This window comes from Oryzias latipes, chromosome 3, assembly GCF_053564925.1.
Source record: "Oryzias latipes strain Hd-rR chromosome 3, Olatipes_Hd-rR_3.1".
NCBI classification, from domain to species: Eukaryota; Metazoa; Chordata; class Actinopteri; order Beloniformes; family Adrianichthyidae; genus Oryzias; species Oryzias latipes.
In genome coordinates this window covers 28,984,748-29,001,782 of record NC_136239.1, presented here as the reverse complement: position 1 = coordinate 29,001,782, position 17,035 = coordinate 28,984,748, and the positions used below count along the sequence as shown (strand labels likewise).

The 17,035-nt window shown below is 39.7% G+C and overlaps 1 protein-coding gene across 15 annotated transcripts in view; it reads left to right on the top strand.

The window, feature by feature from the left end:
• The window catches only part of esrrga (estrogen-related receptor gamma a), a 128,852-nt gene that overhangs the window by 101,566 nt on the left and 10,251 nt on the right, over positions 1-17,035 (top strand). The window lies entirely within an intron of this gene.

Sequence of the window (17,035 nt, the reverse complement as noted above, 5' to 3'; positions counted from 1 at the left end):
GGTATTAATGCCAAAATTGACAAAGATAAAAAAGGAAATTTAAAAACAAAAGGAGGAAAATAACTAAAAGCTGTCATCTGGTTTTGCTTTTGGAGTGGAAACTTGCAAACAGTTGACAAAATGAGTTTCATAGTCTTTCACATGACAAAATTATATTAAAGCCAAAACCAAGGTTGTATCCCTCCTGTCAATTAATAATAGACCTCAACGAACCCACAATGACCCTGAATAAACTAAAACAATGCTTAAAAAAGTAGATGAACAAGTAAAGTTACTTTAGCAAAAAACCTAAGCAGAGTAATCATAGATGCTATAAGTGTTTGAGGTAAAACAGCAGCTTGGAGGAGCATTGATTCTGTCATACAAACAGTGATCTGATCAAATCCTGATTTCTTCATTAAAACAAACTCCACACAGCCCCTGTACCATTTATCTATTGTTCCCTCTGTTCTTTGCCTTTTCCCTCCTCTCCGAAAATATCTGTGGTTTGTTTTTTTACCAACACAATCTAAAGGGATTCAGTTACACCACCTTACCTGCATGTCATACATTCAATTCACTTGTTTGAAATCTGCCCTGCTATTTTTTTTCCTTTATTTTTTATTTTTTTTGCTTTTTAGAAGTGGCTGGAACAACGTTTACCAGGTTATCTACTGGGTATGGTGTGTTTGCAGTTGTGTGTTCAGGTGTGTGTGCAGGTATGCGTTCTCTGTGCAGCTTTTGCTTTAACAAGAGCAAAGTGCAACAATTGCTTGGAAGAGGAGAGAAGATGGCGTGATTAGATGAGCGAGGAAGGCAATCCACTGCTGAGAGGAAAAGATAGAACTCTTCATCTTCCAAGTGCAAGTGTGTGTTTGTGTGTGTGCGTGCGCGATGTGGACACCTTATGAAATCTTCACTGTTTATAGCAGTGAACAGTGACCTGATGCTTACACCACACGCACAGACAAATGCACGTCCTCACAGGTGATGTACTGTTCGCTCACAGTGGAAAGGAGTGTCAGTCAGAAATATGCCTCTTCAACATTTTTTTATCAGCTTCTGACGCACACAGACACACATACACACCTTAACCAGAAGAAGATAGACCTGTTAACCTGTTTGAAGCCATCTTGTGCGTGTGCACATGAAACATGTCCATTGAGTGCACACGCGCGCACAAGCCTCTGCTTGCCATGGTACAGTAATTTTTTTAATCAAATTGATGGAGCGACTCAAAGACAAAAATGAAAAAAAGGAAAAAAGACAGAGGCAGAAAGGGGAGGTGAAGCCAATTTATGTTTCATGATATGGCTGCACAGTGCTGCACGCACACACACACACACACTTCTGCGATACAAAGGCTGCTAACAGTGGTAACAACGTGTCAAGGCGAGCACCAGGCAGCTAATTTGAAGTCATTAGATGTCTGCCGTAGTGGCAACAATTTGTTACGCTTTCACACGCACAAACACACACACACGAAACACATTGCATACACACACTGAGTTAAGAGCCGTCTGCGTATAGCGAGAACCCTAAATTGTAAACTAATTTAAACATCACTCAGTGTTAGAGAGGCTGCCTGCGAGACAGGCCCCTGGATTACAAGGCTGGGTACGTCTGTGTGTCTGTGTGCGTGCCACTAGTCATGCTCCACACACAGTCACCCAACTAAAGAGATTTTTGACGACACGCACACACATATTTATCTCTGTGACAGGCTCTTTTACTCCAAGACGTATGCATCTCCATACTGATCTGGCCTTAGGCAAAGATCTGATACGTCATTAAGAGAGGAAAATGAGGTTTCGAGAAATGCATGGATCGCGTTATCCTACAACACAAGCTAGTACTTCACACATGCACACGGGTGTCAATAAATTGTAAGCAAACATAGATTCATCTTTAAAAAAAATTGGATCCAGTTGTGGGAGAAATCCTTGCAAATGCTCAATTGTTTCATATATGAACTGTAAGCCGTCACACTCTGGAAACCGGGCTTATGTCGTCAAAAGTTATTATTCATAGGGCATGAAAAGGCCTTAGAGCCCAATAACATGGAATAGTGAAGAGAAGATCTCATTTTAATAGCTCTCATAGTGACAACTCCAGATGCATATTAGGCTGCATGTCATCATGAAGTGTATGTGGAAAGAAGAGCAGTCAGGTGAGAAGCAGAGGAGTAGAACAGCAAATATTTGAACAGAGGAGAACGAGAGAGTGAATTAAAAAAAGAAAGGCCATTCAAAAAGGAACCATTTATCTGTCAGAAGAATTAGTCCTTTCATCCTCTCTTTTCTTTCTCTATTCCTCCTCTTTCTCTCTCCTGCCATAATAACTAAATGACTACTGGGCAGTCATACTAGCAGCTCTTATCTGGACTTGGGGACACAAAAGGGAAAGACAGACGGGCGAACACTTGACTTGACGAAAGAGCAGGGAACGAATAAATGACTGAATCAAGTGAGAGCCAGAACCTATAACACTGTCTATTTTCATATTTTAACAGAACCTCAGCCCTTGCCATTAGGGCTTTTCTTTCTTGTCCTTTTTTTCTTCTTCTCCTTCCTATTATTTTCTTTCCTATTCGAAATAAAGATTTCTCTTAGGCCAACCCCAACACCGACACCCTCCCCCTTCACTATTCACATGCTTCCCTATCTCCTTTTTGCTTCCTCTGTCCCATCCCGCCTCCCCTTCACTGCCCCCCTTTGCCTTTCAGTTTTGACACTCTAGATAGACAGTCTATGTGTCCGCCGTAACGCAGCATGATTGAGCTGTAAAAGGGGGGGATGGGGGTGAAGGGGTGTCGTCGTCAGTCCATTCGTTTAATCGCTCCGTGGAGATATGGGACAAAGACTGTGAATGGTGGTGAGGGGATGTCAGGTGAGAGAAGCATGTAGCGTGCTTCATGTTTTGCACACTCTGGCGTACTTGAACTTTACAACTTGTTAGGTCTTTTTGGGCATATGATTAGGTCAAAATCATTCATTTCAATTCAAAACTCAGGTTGATCAAAAAATGCTGCTTTAGAGTGAAAATGTCCAAGTACTGTATTTACTGCACTGTAGTGCACACCGGATTATAAGGCGCACTGAACTATCAGGGGCATTAAGCGAAACAAAAGAGTCAGACATAAGAGTCAGTCAATCAGACTTTATTAACTGTGTTCACAGTAAAGTAAAACTTGTTTGTAACACGCTACACCATAGCCACGTTCTTCACAATACCTGTAACTCCCAAATGTATTTGCAACAGACAAATACCGCTAAAACAAACGTTACTGTGAATACCCTTAATCCCAACGATGTTGATAACACGTAAAAAAGAAACGTTTGACACCTTGTTAGCTGCGTTAGCATATTCATGAAAACACCTAACCAAACATTTGAAAGAGCACCATGTATCTCATAAAATGGCTTGGAAATCAGTAAACACTACCATATTCAATCCTTCCATAGGGCACTCTGGATAATCATAAGGCGCACTTTCAGACTACTTACGTAGGTCACTGATTTTTTATCAATGTTGAAAAAAAAATGTTTTTTCTACTTTTCTGATGAAGTGTCGTTATGACAAATCCGACTATAAACAGAACAAGGACTAGAGATCCAGCGTGTTGATGTAAATCAAACCTGACTTGGTTTTTAAAGTTCCTTAAACTGGAACTTTCATAATCTGTGTTTTACAGGAAATAAAACTACTAAATGGTGGAACTCAAGAGAAAAAATAAGCTTTTTTTCCCCCTTATCCTGTTATCTATGTAGCTTTTTAAGGACCAAGTCATTTTGCTGTTTTTGCACCGATACTTGTTCTAGTCTTTCTTGTCGCATTGGGTTCATCCTTCTAAAAATTTATATCGCTTTGGATTATTTATTTTTTACAATCACAGATGTAATTTATGTGTGACTGGCTTTTACAATTTTGGCGTTTTCAGCTCTTAACAGGCCAATTATAAAATATTGCATAAAAGCAAAAAAGTATTCAATGGTTTATTAAAAGGTTTAGAAAAAAGATTTGTCACCCATTTTTAATCTGAATGGCCCCAAAGAGTGTTTAACCCAAGATTATTTTGACTGAAAGTCTATATAGGCTCCTCAGTTTCTGTTTTTCATTTGACCTACCACCTTCTCTCTCTCCATGGTATCTTTAACCTCTTCATTGTCAAGTCAACCTCATCTCTCAACCCTTGTCCCCTCCCACGCTCCCCTTTTCTCATGCTCCTGGTAGGGCATCTTTTTTTCTTTTTCTGCAGTCCTCTGTGCATCTTTGCAGACACAAGCATCAGTTTTATCAAGTTATTGTTCAAATTTAGACTTTTAGAACTGGATTTTTAATTCCTCATCTATGAAATCCAAAATTAAATCCAACACTGACCCGATGACGTGTCACACAATGAGGTCTCTAGGAAGAAAAGTGCTTCCTGACTCGGCTCTCAGCTGTCGATCTGCAGCGTTCTTTTCCTTTTGGACATGTTATAAATGGTTTTCGGTTAGAGATTTAGTCAAGCAGTCACACAGTTAGCCATTCCCACTGGCTGTAGGGCTGTTAGTTAGCCAGCCAGTAAGTCAAGTAACTACACAGTCAGTCAATCAGCCAGAAAGGCACACAGTAGTCAGCAAATATTGATTAATAGAAGTGTCCTGCTCCTTTTAGCAAATCAAATGTTGAGTCTCAGCAGCCAAGGGTAATGTCCATACACGCAACTACACATCCACACACACACACACACACACACACATACTTGACTTTGAAAGTGCAGCCCTCTAAATTAACACTGACACACATTATAACACTTCACAATGAGCTCTGGTTGGTGCAGAACGGCATTGTGTGTTTTGTTGTGTGTGTGCAGTGAGGCCAGCATGTAAAAGCCTCCACTGGTGATGATATCACTAAACAGGGTTCCTGATTAAGTCTGGTGATGTCATCAATCAGCAAAGAGCTTTTTGGGTAAATTCAGGTCTTCTTCCCGCTCTCTGCCCCCATCGACCCCAACACAGGCACACAATACTCCTGATGTTCCCTCTATGTTGTTAAAATTGTGACATCAATAAAAAGAAAATCTTAAATAACAATTTCATTTTGGCCCGATGTCCTAATTTCCTCCATCTCTCCGGTTTCATCATTGTAACTATTTTCCTCTTTTAATGGGTCTTCCTCTCAAAGGTTTTCCATGGTCATGAAAGCACAGACACATACACACACACACACACTCAGGGAAATTTGCTCTCATTCTGTCGACAAGGCAAGTTCACCTCGACAGCCACAGCATGCTGAGTGCTTCCTTAAAATATAAACAAAAGACAGCAAACGAGTGCATTCACATGACTATTTCCAAGCATAAGCACATACGTAGATGTGTGCACTGGTGGCAAACACTGGTGTAGTTAACACTACTTAAGTCCACACATGTAAAGTAAAAATGTGTTCAGCAAAAAAATAATAAAGTCAAAATTCTTTGTTTGAGGGGAAATAATCTAAACAAAACAATTTGCTCTGTTTTTCCAATGATGTAATCATTGCCATTTCTTTTTGTGATAACAGCCAATTAGGAATGACTTTGTTAGGTTAGGCTTGGATTTAGGATCAGAAATCAGATTTTGTTAATGGCTCTTGCTCATTTTATTGTAAATTATGCCTTTTCAATACGTTTTATCTCACAAGAGAGAAATTCCAAGCCTGTGTCTGTGGTCTCTGTTGATCTTTTCTCAGCTCCCTTTGCCGTGTTTGATTTCCATTTCAGCTCATTCCTAAAGTAGATAATACATTTAGAAGCCAGAGCCTTGTGTGTGTTTGCCCATGTGCTAGCGTGTTTGTCTGTTTCATTGTCCACATTAATGCAAAACAGATATCTTATTTTCCACTGCACCAACACCACAATTCCCTCTTGAAGCTCACACAAACAAACACATCCCTGTTTGCAAACCAAAACAAATATTGATTAAATCAAATTAGAAAAAGAATATTTGATATCTGAGCTTAATATTTGGATTAAGTTGGTTTTTCATTATTGGATTAAGCCTGGGGGAGGTAGAAGTGTTGCAACAATATTAGAGGAGGGAGATGGGGAAACTTTTTCTCTATTTTTTTCTTCCCAATTTTTCTTTTTTATCAAAATTCTTAGTAAAATTATTATAAATTATTATTACAAATGTGAATATACATGATGCAACTCATCATATATCAGCAGGATGCAGTCTAAAATATAAAGGATTAGTGAGAAGCTCTGCCAGACATTCAAACATGTACAGCTTCCAAATGCTGCTTTAAAAATGATGCAATCTATTAAAAATCTCAATTACAGAATAAAACCCAAACACTACTTGCAAGAAGGAATTGTGTTGAAAGCTTTTTGTCAATAATTTTGTTTTTGCTGGAATCAACGTGACAAAAAAAGACTACAAACCTTGACGCTGTGGCATTTACACTCAGTGAATCTTTTATGGTTTTGTTTTCAGCTTAATTAAATTCCTAAATTTATTTGTCTGTTAGCTTTTGGGGCACAGTCTACAGACGAAAAATGGTGAACCACACGGCGTCAGATATTAATTTTTTGCACATGCGCATGATACGTGGAAAAACTTCAGCTTGTTGACATTCACTTTAGCTCCACTTAAGTAAACCTGTTTCCAGGTTTACAGACTGACAATTAAAAAAACGTGAAAATTATAAAGAAGCAGCAATATACAGTGAGTGTTCACATGTGTGCACATGCACATGTTTGACGTGTGTGGATAACAAATAAATCAGCACACCATCTAAGCCCATCAACATCAAAGTCATTACTAGTAAACAGTCAGATTTTACTACTTTCAATTTGCTTTTGTGGATGTGTATAAGTGATGGAGTGTGTGGTTGTCTTAGAGAGAGATGATATGATATGATATGATATGCTGGCAGGGCATAAAGATGGATGATCATAATTACGCAGAGGCCAAACTCCATTTCAAATCATCATCATCCTATTCTATCTGTTGGAGTGCACACGCAAATACACATGCCAAAAGCACATACAGGGATTCATCCACCTATACGCACACACATCGCACACCTATGCATACAGCAAATCTCATGGAAGAAGGGATAGACTTGTAATGGCTTCACATTATTTCTGCCGGTTCACACAAAGTTCACAGACAGCCTTCAGATTGTCATTCTTTCCCTGCCTCTGTCTTTTTGTTTATCTACTTGCTTTTTTTGGTCTTTTTTTGAGTCTATCCTTCCAGTGTTTCTTCTGCCTTTCCCAACTTGCTCCTCTCCTCTTTCTTCATCAATCGTTCTTAAATAACAGACAAGAAGATTCATTTTTTCCACCAGGGAATAAGCAGGTGGGGAAATAGGATTGGGGTTGGCCTGTCACCAGCGGGGAACGACTTATAGCCAACACACAACACATCAGCGCCCAACAGAAAACACCTGCAAGCGGCCAACAATTTACACATAATCCTTCATTGATGTGCAGCCACTCATTTTTTTAAATGAAATGTCAACCCCTTTATTCTCTTTTCTATCCATTTGGTTTCTTTTGGTTAGAGTCTATGAAAAGGGGGGAGCAGCAATGTAAGAGCTGAAATCATACAATGCATCCAATTGGTAGAACTAAAAATTTTAAGCTGTTTCCATAAAAAATAAATGTTTTTTTGTGTTGGCCAGAAAACTGAGTGTCTATGTAAAATTAGACTCTTTTGTTCTATATAAGATTATTTTTTTAACATGGAGGAATGAGCATGTGATTGGCTGATAAGCTTATCCAAAATTTAAGTTATTTTTTCTCAAATTGGATAACAATATATTTAAAAGATAATTATGGTATTCACATTTCCAAGAACCCTGAACTACATATGTAATTGGACCCTTAAGGATGCACTATCTCCTAAGATGAAACCCGTGATGTCGTGCTGTTTGCAGTTGTTCATCTTTTGGCACATCCCTACAGGGGCCACCACAGCCCCAGGAATCACATGAATAAGCTTGGGTTTGGCAGAGATTTTAACGGCAGGTGCCCTTCCTGAAACAACCCTGTTTTTACCCGGGCTAGGGACAGGCGCAGGGAGACCCAGACCCACCGGGCCCCCTTGTGGCTACATAGTTAGGCAGTAGCGTGAAGGGTCTTGTCCAAGGATCCACACTAGATTAAGCTTATCGCGCCCCCTGGGTAACAAACCTAAACATTTTAGAAATGTTGTCATTCATAGTTGTTCTTTCTTATTTTCCAGTTATGATTTAACTTTATCTTACACTTAGATTAGTGATGCACATTGGGATTTGTTTTATGTTTGCACACAGTTGGTCTTGCAAGAGTTGGCCATTTTCCAACTACTTAAAAAAGACCAGTGGTCTCCCAGGGCATCCAAATACACACAAAAATGTGCACAGTGCTAATACTATGTGTATTTTTGTTTCCTTTTCATCTTGATGGGGTGTTTCATTTGCAGGCTGCTATCATAACTGTCTCTCCTATTGCTAGAGTGAGACTGATGGGCTTTTGCCTGATTGTGTGTAACTGGTGTGCGCAATTTCCACTTCAAATGTACTTAAGTGGTAATTTCCATGACTCTGTAGGGCTGTGTTAATCTATTGTTTACTTGTACCAAAAAAAAAAAGGTCCTACATATTTAAAACTTAGCGATGCATAACCCACATTGTTGTATACACATACACACCATATTTGGTTGCATGTGGGGGGGAGTGCTGTCCATCAAGCCACACACATAGCCGAACCAAACCATTGGGTTAGTTCCTGATGATGACATATGAGTTCCTGGCCTTGGTAATGGCTGTTAAATCTCATAATTACACGCTTCTTTATTGCAATGCATAATGACCCCGAAGCACTCTTGGACAATTAATTAAGATTTTCAGCCTGGGCTTTTTCAGACCCAGATGAGGAGGTGGAATGATGTCTTATGTCTTGAAGCTAAAGATATAAAGACATGGTGCTACAGGAGAGAAGGCTCAGTGTGCATTTGTTTTCATCTTGGTCTTTCTTCCCATCTGTTTCCATATCTCTCTTTCTATTTGTTCATTCATCGCTTTGCTCCAACAGTTGAGCCCTTCCTTTGCTGCCTGTCCTCGATGGTGATATTGGAGACCATATCTCTAATCTGTGACTGGTAAATTAATCCCTGTGGAGTTTCTGTAGTCCTCTCTCTATGGAAGCTTCGGGGGATTAGACAGATAAAATCAACACGCTCTCATAATCTCATATACTGACAGCAGGCATGGACAGTGAGCACCAGGTTCTGTTTTAAAGCAGTAACTAGCACAATTCTGTTTGCACATTAGTAATGCCTCACAGATCTTCATCTGAAATATATATTTTACTACTTTTAAATATTTTTGTTTTATGTTGAAAAGAAAAAGTTTTAGATGTTCAGCTATGAATGTAATAACTGCTCTTCTGCAATTCCTGCTTGTTGCCAGTTATTCCCACTAGTTTGCTGGTTACAATCCTTTCTTGAGATATCCACCCTTCACTGTCTGATCTTTTTGCTTTTATTACAGACTGTAAAATCCTATCCGTTTTATTCAGTGTTACAGCCTGGATGTGAGAAATCATTACCTGGAAATGCTAGTGTCTTCTTTTGGTGGGAAGTTACCACAATGGTGTATTGATGTTGTGTAATGAACGCTCAGGGACTGACCTGCCAGTCGCAGGTAAAAGTGTTCAACTTAAAAATCATTCAGATATAGACACCGGTCATGAAAATCAATACATCCCAATCAAAAGAGAACTGTTTTTGCTAACCATACATGTTGGTCAGCAGCATTGCATGTGTCTGTGTCAGAACGGGATGGACAGGGGACAGTTGGTGTGGAAGCTGCTCAGCTCTGTGTACACACAGTTAATTCCCCTGACAGATTTGCGAACACACACATGCGAGCACACGCAGAATGGTCACTACTGCTTGTATCAGCATTATATTGATGGAGGGAAGGGCAGGTTGCAAAGGTGGAGGATGAGAGGAAGACAGATGGGCTGTGAGGGAGAAAAACTCAGTAAGAGAGCACAAGACGCATTATTCCAAAAAAAAAAATGAAAATGCAGACTTTTGCATAAGTATAATTATTTTCGCTGAGACATTCTGAAGGTTATCATTTGAGTTGCTCTTTTGGCTCTTTATGGAATCGAGAAGAAAGCAACGAAGTGATCATTCCCTTACACTCACACACAAACCTCCACACCTCCTGACACTGCCCTGGTGGAACCAGAAGTGGGTAATTAAAATGTAAATATTGATATTTTATTATTTGAAATAGCTCTACTGCGTTGCTCTTAATGTCACTCCATCTGTCATCTCCGCGGAGACTTGGGGTTGCCCTCGACGACCAGCTGCCCCCACCCAAGCAACCCTGCCACGGTGTCAGTGTAGTGCTCCACAACCAGCTCTTTATTGCTGCGATTCCATTTTGGGTCTAATTAAGTGTTAAATATTAGTACCCGCAACCACATCGAACGCACGTGCACACGCATACACACACAAAGTACTCATCTAGGCAACAGCAATGGGAAGATTTTAAGTGTTAATCTTGCAGTGCTGCTGATGGTGTCTAATGTATGCAATTAACAGTGAGCCCGGGCTGAGGGTTTTGTAATTAGCTGGCTGTTCACACTGATTAGAGGCTACCGCAACCCTATGACTGCTCAGCTCTCCCCCAGGCCGCACAGAGAAAAGGGGGAGTGAGGTGGAACGAGAGGGCAAGAAGGGGGATGGGACGGGAGAATAAAAGATATTTTACTCATCAGTCTTGGGTAGCAGTAAAGTACAGTCACACAATTCACACCAAAGGTAACAAATTGGGTGTCAACTAATTGTCCTGATTTTGCAAAACCACGTTTCCATCTTATTTCACATTCATGTAGTCGTCAAAGAAAAGATCCGTAAATCTTGACAGTATGAAACTATAAGAGGTATATTAGGCAAAAGTATAAAATAATCTGGTCTTGAGAGCAAATGTTGGTCTAAACTGACTACCGGCTTAAAAAATCTTTGTGCAGCTTGATTATGTTTATTCCTGCTCCAAGTGCTGCTCATCAGAGGTGAGCAGTCAAGAATCTCAAACAATAGCGCTTCAAGAAAGCTTTGTCCAATCCCCTTGGTAAAAATTTGGAAATTTAAAATGTTTAAAAACTTTTCGTAACTTTGAACAATTGATGTTTTAATATAGCATCAATACAAAAACATGTGCTTTTTCTCAATTTATTAATGAAAATAACTTTAAGGTGTATGTGTGTAAATCAGAGTTCCGTGTGTGTCTGCGAGATCCCTTTAAATTAACTGGTTCTCTAGGTTGATTTGTTTCCATCTCGTTGCGCATCTCTGTGTAATTGGGTCAGCTGATGGATATGTGTGTGTGTGAAGGCCAATGTTTGCCAGCATTTGCTTTTTGTGTGCACCTATCTTGTGTGTGTGTGTGTGTTACAACAGCCTGGCCAACGCCAGCACAGGGGTCTGTGTTCATTTTGGCTAGTGACTTTCCTTATGGTACGGAACAGCTTGAGATGAATGCACACGCTCCTGCACAAGCACACGTGCATAAAGCACCACATGGGAACACTTGCACTGTGCAGCATTTAGTAACATGCATGCATTTAAATACAAACACATACAGAACAGGACTGAGCAAAAGGGCCGCCCTAAGCTGTACACAGTAACACTTTGTGCATACAAAACAAACACAGGCAAGGCTGCAACGGGATTGTAACTGTGGGAAGCTTCATGTGTCCTCATGCAATCTACATCTCAGTGGGCCAGTAGACTTAAATCTGTCCCCTGCAGAAAACAATACGCACTCGGGCTGAACACAAACAATACTTCTACCCTCTTTGAAAACCAGCAAGCAACTGTTAAGTTTAAAAAACCAATTAATAATATCAATTTCCTCTATGAAATCAAAAAGTTGGAAAAAAATGTCACTACGCCATGTTAATGGTGTTATGTCTGATTCTTTTATTTTTGTGGATCTGCCTATATGAAAGGAAATTTCCCCTTCAGCGATGTTTGTTTCCCAAATTGAACATTTTTTGTGGCGTGGACAAAAACTTTTTGCCTGGAGATCTCCTTCGATCTGGGCCCATTCATTTGACATGAATTGCCTTCTCACGATAAAAGTTGCCTTTAAACAAATATGTCACAACTTGCATTTTCACATTTTGACAGAAAGTTAGATTTTTTGAGTTTTTGTAGCTTTGTGTTCTGAATGGACTCCTCTAAGGACTTTGTGATAAAATGTTGCAAAGGTTTAAAAGGTCTCTTCCGATTCATTTCTATTTTTTCTACATTGTAAAAACAAAATTTAAAGTTGGAGTATCACATGAAAAAGTTGCCTAAACAATGCTGCCGCATGCAAAGACTTGTAATAACAACTGAAACCAGATCACATTTGAAAAATATTTTCTTAACTGCTGCATTGATACATACACACAAATATAGAAGACTTATTATCCAGCCTTAATTCTACAAAACAACTCTATTACAAATGTACTTTTACAAATGCACTGGAACAATTGTAACACACATGTAGACAGGTACTCTCATCACAGATACTTCTCACTGGTTTCCATTTGCCCTGTAACCACACAAAAACAAATATAGGACTCCTGGTTATGTGTGTTCATGTGCATCTGTGTAGCAACTGGAGCGTGAGAGAGGGCTATCCAGTAGGTGTCCGCGTGTGTCTGTGCCAGAATGTTGTGCGGTCTCGAGTGTAAACGTGCAGTCAGGACTCATTTGGCAGACAAACAGGCCACAGGGTGGCTGGGGAATTGACGTGTGTTTGTGCGTGTGTGTTTAGGGTTTTTTTGTGTTTGTATCTGATGGAGAAAAGGGAGAAGGAAGACGAAAGACAGCACAAGAGCAAGCAACAGAGGTTACGTCTGCATGACTGCACGGTAGCCTCTTTCTGTCAGACAGTGCACAGCACTTTCACAGCATCGTTTCAACACATGCGCACCCACTTTTTTATGTACAGTGAAGCATGCCGCTTTTTGAAACCTGAACAAACAGTAAAAGCGTTTGCTTTTGCACTTTTTGCACCTAAAAATGCAATTCATTGTCTAACAATAGTCTCAAAGACCCAATGTAATAAAAATTGGGTTTTTAACATGTTTTTGTGGCATTTTTCTCGTGAAACTGTATGACTGGATAGCTCCGATATTCCTCTGCCTCCTTGTTGCACCGATAATGATATGTTGGGGTTGTAATCTAGCGGGAGAAAGTGTAAGCAAAGGGATGTTGGGAAGTGAGGGCAGGCTTACTTTGCACAAACAGTTCAGGCCACAATTCAGAGGCAAATTTCGAATGAACTTCTGATGCTGTGTAGAAACTACATATTTTTGCGATTTTGGCTAAAAACGGCATAATCATATATAAAAACCCACTGAGAATTATTTTTATCATACAGTCAGGACCATAAATATTTAGACAGAGACACATTTTTTCTAATTTAGTTTCTGTACATTACCACAGTGAATTTTAAATAAAACACCTCAGATGCCATTGAAGTGCAGACGTTCAGCTTTTATTCCATGGGTTGAACAAAAAGATTGCATAAAAATGTGAAAAACTAAAGCATTTTTTAAACGCAATCCTTTCATTTCATGGGCTCGTAAGTAATTGGACAAATGAAATAACTGAAAATAAAATGGTCATTACTAATATTTGGTTGAAAAGCCTTTGTTGGCAATGACAGCCTGAAGTCTTGAACTCATAGACATCACCAGATGCTGGGTTTTCTCCTTCTGAATGCTCTGCCAGGCCTTTACTGAGCGGCTTTCAGTTGCTGTTTGTTTGTGGGCCTGTCTGTCTGAAGTTTAGTCTTCAACAAGTGAAATGCATGCTCAATTGGGCTAAGATCAGGTGACTGACTTGGCCATTCAAGAATATTCCACTTCTTTGCTTTAATAAACTCCTGAGTTGCTTTGGCTGTATGTTTTGGGTTGTTGTCCATCTGTATTATGAAACGCCGCCCAATCAGTTTGGCTGCATTCACCGGATCTGCGCAGACAGTATGTCTCCGAACACCTCAGAATTCATTGGGCTGCTTATGTCCTGTGTCACGTCATCAAGAAACACTAGTGTCCCAGTGCCACTAGCAGCCATGCACGCCCAGCCCATCACACTGCCTACACAGTGTTTTACTGATGATGTAGTGTGCTTTGGATCATGAGCTTCTCCACGCCTTCTCCATACTTTTCTCTTGCCATCATTCTGGTAGAGGTGGATTTTCGTTTCATCTGTCTAAAGAATGTTTTTCCAGAACTGTGCTTTTGTTAGATGCTTTTTAGCAAAGTCTAGTCCAATCCTATTCTTGAGGCTTATGAGTGGCTTGCATCTTTCAGTGTTCCCTCTGTATCTACTTTCTTTTTATGGTAGACTTGGATTTTGATACGCCTACCATCTGGAGAGTGTTGTTCACTTGGTTGGCTGTTGTGAGCGGGTTCCTCTTCACCATGGAAATGATTCTGCAATCATTCACCACTGTTGGCTTCGGTGGACGTCTAGGTGTTTTTGCGTTGCTTAGTTCACCAGTGCTTTCTTTCTTTCTCAGGACACTGTTGATAATACTGTAGCAATTCCTCAAATGTTTTTTTTTCTGGTTTCTCAGCTTAATGATGGCTCCTTTCACCTGCATGGAGAGCTCCTTTGACCGTATGTTGTCTGTTCACAGCAAAATCTTCAAAATGCAAGCACGAGTTCTCTAATCAACTCCAGGCCTTTTATCTGCTTCACTCATAATGACATAACAAGGGAATTGCCCACACCTGCCCATGCAATAGCATGGAAGTCAATTGTCCAATTACTTACGAGCCCATGAAATGAAAGGATTGTGTTTAAGAAATGCTTTAGTTTTTCATATTTTTATGCAATCTTTTTGTTCAACCCAAGGAATAAAAGCTGAAAGTCTGCACTTCAATGGCATCTGAGGTGTTTTATTTAAAATTCACTGTGGTAATGTACAGAAACATAATTAGAAAGAATGTTCTTTGTCCAAATATTTATCGTCCTGACTGTAGATCAAAAGATGATCAGAGTGGGAATTTAAAGTTCTTGTTTTTTGAAATTTGTGACCAGAGCTGAGCTGACACAGCTGTGCAGCCGGCAGCAGCAAACCAGAGTTACAGCGTCCTCACAAACCTTCCTCCTCCCTCAGTGAGATGCCTTATCAACAACTGGGCAGAAAGGAAATGTAATTAGAGCCAAATAAGGAACCTTTCTTTTGTGAACTGAAATCACAGGTATGAAAGAAAGGTCTCCAGCCCTCCCACCTCCTCCTCTCCTCCCAACACCTCTTTTACTTTCGTATTTCTTCTATCCCACTCTCTCTCATGCTCTCTCACTCTCCATCAATACTTCTCTCTCTCCATCATCAGCACTAAATTCCCATTGATGTTTCTTTTCTTCTGTTGTATCGATCGCTTCATGAGAAGGAGGGGAGGAAGGGAAGAAGGGAAAGATGGCGTTATCTGTTAATTAATTTGTCCTGAAGCCGGCCGCCTATTAATCAGACAGATAAGAGGCATTGGATGGCTGAACGGCGCAGACAGGCTGGTGGGGAGAGGGGGAGAGGTCTTCATACACACAAACATGCAGATAGGGACACACATGCAGAGTCTCACACACACACACATACACTTATGGGAATGTAATCATACAGACAGAATACAAGCTTTCAAATGAAATAACAAGCCAGCACTGTTAATTAAATTCAAATGCTAAACACGGGAAAAAAGATGTTCCTAAAGTGCAGAAAATTGTTTCACGCACGTCTTACACACACACATGCAACACACTGACCTCATCTTGATAATAATCACCGATGTGCCTCAATAAGAAAAGATGCACTTTCAGCTCAATAAATTAATCATGGGTGTTTTAATTATTGGTGTTTTCTGTGTGGATGCGGGTTTGTGTTAGTGCATGTTTATGTTGATAGGTTTGCACTTTTTGTATAATTAAAAGGGAGTTGATTGTTGATGACCATATGCACAAACTTTTTATTAATAATCAGCTCGTCATGCAAGTATCATTTTTGATGATGTTTACACTTTTAGAAGTTTTATGACTTTGTACATTTATAACAACCCTTTTATCTTAATTTAAAATCAAATACTGTCTTTTGGTTCAAGCTTCCTTCACGTTGTTAGTAAGGTCAATATTTGAAGTTTCAATAATTCATGATCACTTTTTCTGAGGTCCAACCAAGACCCTATTTTCATATCTACCGAGAATCCTGTGGGTGACATCAGTAATATGTATGTTTACGGGATCGACACATCCAACCAAATCCAGCTTATCAGCTCTGCAGAGTATAGTGAGTCCTGTGAGCTTTAACCAGATGTCCTGGATAAAGGATTGAGAAACACAGACCCAAGGTTTTTTGCCATAATACACATAATGCATTTGGTAAACATCAATTAAAACCTATGAAAACAAACCTGTCAAAGCTAGATCAAACATGGAATGGAGGTTTACTGATTTGGGCTTGTCTTAAATCCAAGGAGGTGGCTGTTGCTCACTAGGTTAAACAGCTATCTGCTAAACGGTTGGTCAGGGCTTCATGTCTCAGGTAAGACAGACATTGTGTCCCTAGGTAAGACCCTTAACTCCTCATTGCCCCCGATTGTAACAGTAATGTGTAAGTCACTTTGAATAAAGGTTCTACTAAATGTAATCTCACAGGACCTGATCATACTCCACTCTGAGTCACATTAGAACTTCTCTGTTTGGCTATGTGTCATTTGACAGCATAAGCAGACTTTTTCATTTGACCTTATTGAAATGAATTAGATGTTCTAAAGCTATTTTATTGAAACTTGATATAAAATTTGACTGGATTCATTTGAATCAGACTACAATAAATTAATAATCTAATTACTCCTAAAAACATTTCCAGTAGAGAAGCTTACAAACAAATGATCTTTCCGCATTCTTATCAAAATCCACACTTTTACTCAAAAATAAATACCATAATAGAACCATTAGAGGGTTGTAAAGAAACCAAAAGGCTGCACACATCAATTAACTAAAGAGAAGGGTTAAAATAGAAG